The 7,502-nt window shown below is 38.1% G+C and overlaps 1 protein-coding gene across 2 annotated transcripts in view; it reads right to left on the bottom strand.

Moving 5' to 3' along the window:
• LOC106084721 (AF4/FMR2 family member lilli) overlaps positions 1 to 7,502 on the bottom strand; it is a 462,757-nt gene that overhangs the window by 286,518 nt on the left and 168,737 nt on the right. The gene's annotated exons all lie outside the window — the stretch shown is intronic.

The raw sequence follows: 7,502 nt of genomic DNA, 5'->3' as shown, positions 1-7,502 counted from the left end.
TCAGATTTATATATATATATATATATATATATATATATATTGCCCGATTTTCCCTCTTCCTCAATGTCTGTAAGGTTTGTTCGAAATCGGTTTAGATTTGGATATAGCTCCCATATATATGTTCGTCTGATTTGCAGTAATATTGCAATAAAATGGTCATTTGCTAACCGATTCTCTCGAAATTTAGCAGGAAAGATTTTTTCTTGACATTACTTTTAAATTTTATGGAAATCGGTTTAGATTTAGATATAGCTCTCATATATATATATCGTTCGATTTTAACTTCTAGAGTCACAGCAAGCGCATTAATTGACCCAACATTTTGCTTAACGCTTTCCTCGACGGCTGCCACAGTATTTGCGAAGTTTGTCCGAAATCGGATCAGATTTAGGTATGCTCCCATATATATGTTCGTCCGATTTTGAGAAATATTGCACTAAAGTGCACATTTTTTAACCGATTCTCTCGAAGTTTGGCAGGAAGGATATTCTTATGACTCTCAATATTACTGGTTAATTTCATAGAATTCGGCCCAGATTTAGATATAGCTGCTATATATGTATATCGCCCGATTTTCACTTCTTGAGTCACTGCAAGCGTATTAATGTACCAATATTATCAAAATTTTGCACAACGCTTTCCTCGGCGCCTACCACAATATCTGATAAGTTTGCTCAAAACCAGTTTAGATTAAGGCATAGCTCTCATAAATATGTTCGTCAAATTTTGGAGTTATTTGCAACAATGTTGCAATTTCTCAACCGTAGTTATTACAGTTTGAATATATTTGTTCGAAATTTGATACGGATTGTTTAATAACCCATTTGAAAACATCCGCCAAGGTCCATTAAAATTGGTTCAGAATTGGATATAGCTCCCACATTGTACTTACAGGGTAGGTGTAGGGTATTATACAGTCGGCACCGCCAGACTTTTGCCCTTCGTTGCTGGTTTAAAAGGTATGGATGTATGAAAGTCTTGCTTCTATTACTACAACCATTATCAATTTTCTTCCAACAAGGAAAAAATTCTTTATTGTTAGTAATCTTTGTAACAATCTTAATACAATATTTTCCCAAAAACTATTCAGCCCGCTACAAAATGTCCCACACATTCGTTCATTGTTCATATAATTGTTAGTTGTACTTTGATCAATAAACCTTTCTCTCGGCGTTTTAGTTCATTCGCACAACGTAAAAGGCACTTTGCAATAAACATCAAAACCTTTTCACTGACATAGGTTATGAATGAAAACAGTCTGTATTTTTTAATAGCACGTGTCATTCTGAAAATTCCTTTGACGTTGTTCAATTATCTCTATCGACATGCTTATGAACGTCATAAGCGCAGCAATAATCAGACACAGCGCAGGCAATAGCACTGAGATATTTACATTCCCGCTCTTCTGTTGTGCGCCCTGCTTCCCTTACTTCCCTTACCCACCAGAGGTCTTTGCACATAATCAAGTTATTTTAATATGGAAATATTATTTCTTTTTACTATGCAGACACGATGAAAGCGATTATCAATAATGCAGTAAGGGAGGGAGAGATGGTGCCATATTTTGATGAAGTCTATGCATAATTGCATATATACATACTTATTGTGATTAATATTTTGAGTGACGTAGTCATTGTCGATTGATGATATCACAAACTCTTAATAGATTCATTGGAAAATATTTCAAAATAAAAATTCCTTTTTAAACTAGGTGATAAGCATTTAACATAAAAGACTAATGAAACTCAATTCATATTCAAGGGGAACCTGAAGATTACCAGTTGCTGCAAAAGATTATAGAATGGAGTCTATACTTAAATAAAAGGGAAAATAAATCTTTTAGAACTATTGCAACTGTAAAATATTTCCTCCCGGCCGACATACAGTGGGATAGAATGGAAAAAAAACTAGTAAAAAATATGTCATTTCAGAACGGATAGAGACAACTCTTCGAAATTTGAAATCGTTAGACCTTAAGGGTGTTATCGAAATCAAGTGAAAAAGTTCAAGGCCACCTCTTGACAGAAGAAGATTAAACTATACAAGGCACTGATACTTCCCGTGTTGTTATGTGGTTCTGAGACATGGGTACTTGTGAAAGCAGATGAGGCAGTGCTTGGAGTATTTGAGAGAAAGATTCTTCGTAAAATATTTGGACCAGATTACGATAATAGAGAATGTAGGCGATGTATGAACCACGAGCTGTATGAGCTGTATGACGACGATAGCATAGTTATATACATCAAAATACAACGGCTTCGTTGGCTAGGTCATATTGTCAGAAGGGATGAAGAAGCTCCAGCAAAGAAGTCTTTTAAAGGCAAACACAGTGGTACATGCAAACCGGGAAGACCAAAAGCCCGTTGAAAAGATCAAGTGGTGGGAGTTTCGAGGTGTCAGTCGGTGTCAGAGATTTTAGAATAAGCCCAGAAGATCGAGGAGCTTGGAATGCTATTCTACGTTCGGCTAGTGGAACAAATGTTCCGAACCCTCTTGGCCCTACGGTTGGGCTGCACTGCATTTCGAAAAATTGTTCGTGTTACCAAATTTTCATTTGTGGTCCGATTTCCAAAAATATTTTTTTTGTGGATAGTGCTCAAAAATTACGTTTGAGTCAAAAATATATAAAATGGTACTGGCTACTTGACGTTTAATCGAAATATCAATTTCCGACCTTGTAAAGTATATATATTTCGGATCGTCGTAAAATTCTAAGACGATTTAACGAGGTCCGTGTGTCTGTCCGTCTACCCGTCTGTCCATCCGTCTGTTGTAATCACTCTACGGGCTTTAAAAATTGAGATATTGAGCGGAAATTTGGCACAGATAAGTCTTTTTGATGCACGCTGGTTAAGTTCTTGAACGGGCCAAATCGGACCATATTTGGATATAGCTGCTATATAGATCGATTTTCTGGTAAAGGTTATAATGCCCATAAAAACTTCAGTTTTCATCCGATTTTGCTGAAATTTTAAACAGTGGGTTATTTTAACCCTCCCGATATTTGACCTAAAGCTTTATTTTTTATCCGATTTCGCTAAAATTTCAAACAGTGAGTAATTTTAGGCCTCTTAACATAGGATCCATATATGGTTCAGATCAGACTATATTTAGATATAGCTACCATATAGACCGATTTGCCGATAAAGGGTCTGAAGCCAATAAAAGCTTTACTTTTTTTATCCGATTTCCGATTTAAAATAGTGAGTAGCTTTAGGCCTACCAACATCTGACCAAAATATGGTTCAGGTCGGACTATATTTAGACATAGCTACCATATAGACCGATCTCCCGATAAAGGGTCTGAAGTTCATAAAAGCCCAATTTATTACCCGATTTCGCTGAAATTTGAAACAGAGGGTAGTTTTAGGTCCCCCGACATCCGCCCCAAATATGGTTTGGACTTTTTTCAGATATAGCTGCCATATAGACCGATCTCCCGACAAAGGGTCTGAAGCCCATAAAAGCTTTATTTTTTATCCAATTTCACTGAAATTTGAAACAGTTAGTAGTTTAAGGCCACCCGCCATCCGACCCAAATATGGTAAAAATAAGACTGTATTTAGATATAGCTGTCACATAGACTGATATGCCGGTAAAGGGTCTGAAGCTTATAAAAGCTTCATTTATTACACGATTTTGTTAAAATTTGAAATACAAAATTCGACAGTGACTTATATAAATAAGACCACTCAATGCCCGTGCCAATTTTCATTGAATTGTGACGAAAGGGGGTTTACATATATACCCGAGGTGGTGGGTATCCAAGATTCGGCCCGGCCGAACTTAGAACGCAGTTACTTGTTTTTTTTTATTTTTGGTCGTTGGGGGTATTGCTGTTACTGTACCGACTGATTTTGGGCTGCGCATGACATAACCTGGCACCTGCCTTGCCCATGTTAGTGCTGCGGCGTTTGCCTATTGTTGATTCCCGTTGCCTTTGTGGTTATATTCGGTCATCCATGATGGTGACCGCATTTATTGTGAACTCCATGTTGGAGTGTCCTGTTTTTGTACACCCAGATAAAGTTTTATACCAAACTTGCTCATTTCAGTGCCATACGGTATTGATAGTAAAGCAACACCATATGGTATAAAAACAATACCGGATGGTATGGATGAAACATCAAAGATTAGTACCGTTTGGTGCTAGCCTTATTACCGAACTGGTATTGGCTTTAATACCAATCTGTTATTGGTTTTAGTACCAAACCGTTCTTGAGTATTCCACCCCCTAAAGAACCAAAAAAATAATTGTAATCTAATTTCATTTCGAATATTTATGTTAATAATTGATTCCCAGAAGTGGTTTTAATAGAATTAGAATTTGCATTATTCCCATTTTTACCACTTTTGAGTATTTGATTAGGCTTTTACGCGTTCGATTTGTATTAAATCATTTTATTTATTTGTTTAACAAATATTTTATAATGACGTCAATATTTTAAGTACAAAGCTCAACAAAACTTCCGGCGCGATGGCAAGAATACAAATGTGACGCCGTCAACTCTAATAACCTCCATTGTCTGGTATTGAATTGATAGCAAATGGTATTAAAAATCTTTGCCAATGACACGAACAATATAAAACATAGCGATATTGGCAAAGTACCTTCGTCAGTGTTATCATTGTATATCGTCCTCGTGTATGTTGTTTTTGTGCATGCTCGCTCAGTGTGCTGGCTGTAAGGTCGCTTTCTTTTTTCCTAGGTGACCAGTCCAGAACTGTTTGGGATTCAACTGGTAGCAGTCTTTAAAGGCTTTGAAATCCGACTGGATTTCACAAAGCCACATGCCTGTCACTCGATCAAAACACGAGAAACCAAATTGATCACGTTGTGATAAATGGAAGGCGTATTAGATGTACGATCGATCCGTAGAGAAAAAAATAAATTCGGAACATTACCTTGTTACAGAAAAGGTTCGCACCCGTATGAGTATGCTGAGAAATGTAGGACCTGACACTGCACGGAAGCTGGACATTGAAAAGATGCAAACATCAATACCTTGTTGCAGAAAAGGTTCGCACCCGTTAGAATATGGCGAGAAAAGGACGATCTGACACTGCACGGAAGCTGGATATTGGAAAGCTGCAAACTGATGGCAACTGCATACTCCACCTGTCTTACCCTGCAATCCATTGGCCACTCCATGGAAAATGCCGCGAAATCCGTACTTTGGTAACTGATACCTCCCCAAAACAACCCATGATACGACCAAGAGTGTCGAGATGCTACTGAAGCCAAGAATGAGGCATACAGAGGAACCCTGGGATCAGTAGCAACGCGCCTGATGAAGTAGAGGCATCGGTAGAAAAGCAGAGAAGAAATTTCTATTCCGCAGAGAGAAGAAGGAAATGGAAAGACGTGAGTGTGAGCGATTTGCGATGGACAGAAGTCAGAATGAAAATTCCATCAAAGAATCAAACCGATGGCTTTGGTACAGGTACATTTTACTGCAGAGCCAAACAAGGAAATCTGCAAACTGATACAGATACAGATAGTGTGCTGAGGATATGAGAAGAACATTTTATCCAGCTGCTAGTATCCGACGATGGCTGTGAAGGGGACACCTCAGAACCAATCCCTGATGATGGTGTAGAATGTTTAGTAAGAATGAGATCCAAGTAGCTGTGATCCAACAGAAGAACAACAAGGCAGCAGGAGCCGACGGATGCGAAACGCTGATAAGGCGTATGCATCAGCTTGTCTGCACGATCTGGCTCACCTCAACATACTACACAAGAAAGGAGACAAGACGGAATGTGCCAATTACAGAGGAATAAGTCTCCTCCTCATCGCATACAGCTTACTGTGAGAAAGATTAACACCTAAAGACAATGAGATAATTGGGCTCTATGCGATTTTAGACCTGGTAAATTCACCATAGACCAGATATTCACACTGTCACAAATCCAGAAAAAGATCCGACAAGAACAAATCAATAACTACCATATTTTGTTGACTACAAAGCTGATTTCAATAGCAACTGACACATTGGTTACACCCTCACGGAAATCGGTCGATGACAGATTTGGTCTGGCAAACCGAACAGCCTGGTTCTGTTCGTTTGTTTTGTGGCAGGCTCTCGGAGGTGTAACAGTGCCAGGACGAAAAAATTTCATGAAAAACTTTCAGTCTTGGATTTCGTTGCTATAATTACACTGAGGGGTTCGGCTTGTTATGGCGAAACCGAGAACAGCCTCTAATTTTAAACCTTTCGATGCCCTATGGCATCGTAAATTGTTTTAGACTTTTTACAAAATAAGGTCCTTCGATATTTAATAGGAAATGATGGTCCTTCGAGCCCAATACAAAAAAACAGAAACATACAAATTTCAAATGCTGCTTTAAAGAAACTTTATATGTGAAAGTGTCATCCGGCTCTATTTCTCAAGCCCATTACAAATTCCTCTTGGCAGATTCCTTTATCCTTTGCAATGATTTATAGCTATACATTAATTTTATTATTTGACTTCCACTTCTCTAACCGGCAAACTATTCCTCTTCTCTTCCCTTTCGAAAATCCCCATTCAGACGACAATCATACATAGATAGTACGGCGGCACAACTTTCCCATGGAGAGGGGACAACCAAAAAAAAAAACGAGAGACACACAAAGCCATCACCAATAAAACTCAATTGAGATATTAACTCTCGGTTGCGTTCAGTTGTAACAAATCCACTTAAAATGAAACCACAATAATAAAATCAAAGCATAAAAAAAAGAAACGTACGGTAAAGATTTAATAATCAAATAGTACACACTGCTCTTCACATGGCATGTGCGAGTGTTTCCGTGTATGTATGTGGGTACTTGTTGGAAGATCTCAATGGGAAAAGCAAGCAGAAAATAACAAAAGAAAATGTCTCAAGTCCTTGACCTCCGGCTACATACTACAAGTGAAATAATAATCCCCAAGCTACACGTACGTCCAATGAGAGAAATTGAATAACATTGCAAATAGTAGAGCAAGAAGAAGATGACAACACCGCCAACACAATGGCCAACAAAAAGAAGAATATGATACGACGACATACAAAGAGAACTATCAAGTCAGCAGATATTAGGCCAAAAAGACTTTCCCACCATCATACACAACACACACACACACACACACACACACACTCGAGAAAACAAGTTAGTAAAAGTGATTACTCAAAAAGTATTCCAATGCAATGCAAGTTCTGCAAACGTTTATGGTGAAGCAATAAGAAAAAAGTAATATAAACGATAAGCCAAAGTAGACAGAAATATTAAAAATACCCAAATGGAAGAAAGAGCAAGAGAAGGCAGATCTGAGGAGACATCCAAGAGACCCAGAAAAAAAACAAAAAAGGCAAAACAGGGAGATATGAGAATCCGAAAAAGGCATTAACCTTGAGGCAGTTTTTTCCCCCACCTACATTCTGTTGAAAGCTGGGCTCACAAACACTTTTCCAAAACCCCTTAACAAATAAGACAGACAGACGGACGGACGGACGGAGAATACAATTTCCACAC

The sequence above is a fragment of the Stomoxys calcitrans genome, chromosome 3 (genome assembly GCF_963082655.1).
Source record: "Stomoxys calcitrans chromosome 3, idStoCalc2.1, whole genome shotgun sequence".
Classification (NCBI taxonomy): domain Eukaryota; kingdom Metazoa; phylum Arthropoda; class Insecta; order Diptera; family Muscidae; genus Stomoxys; species Stomoxys calcitrans.
The sequence above is the reverse complement of the archived record's forward strand: the minus strand, read 5'-3'. Positions and strand labels throughout refer to the sequence as shown.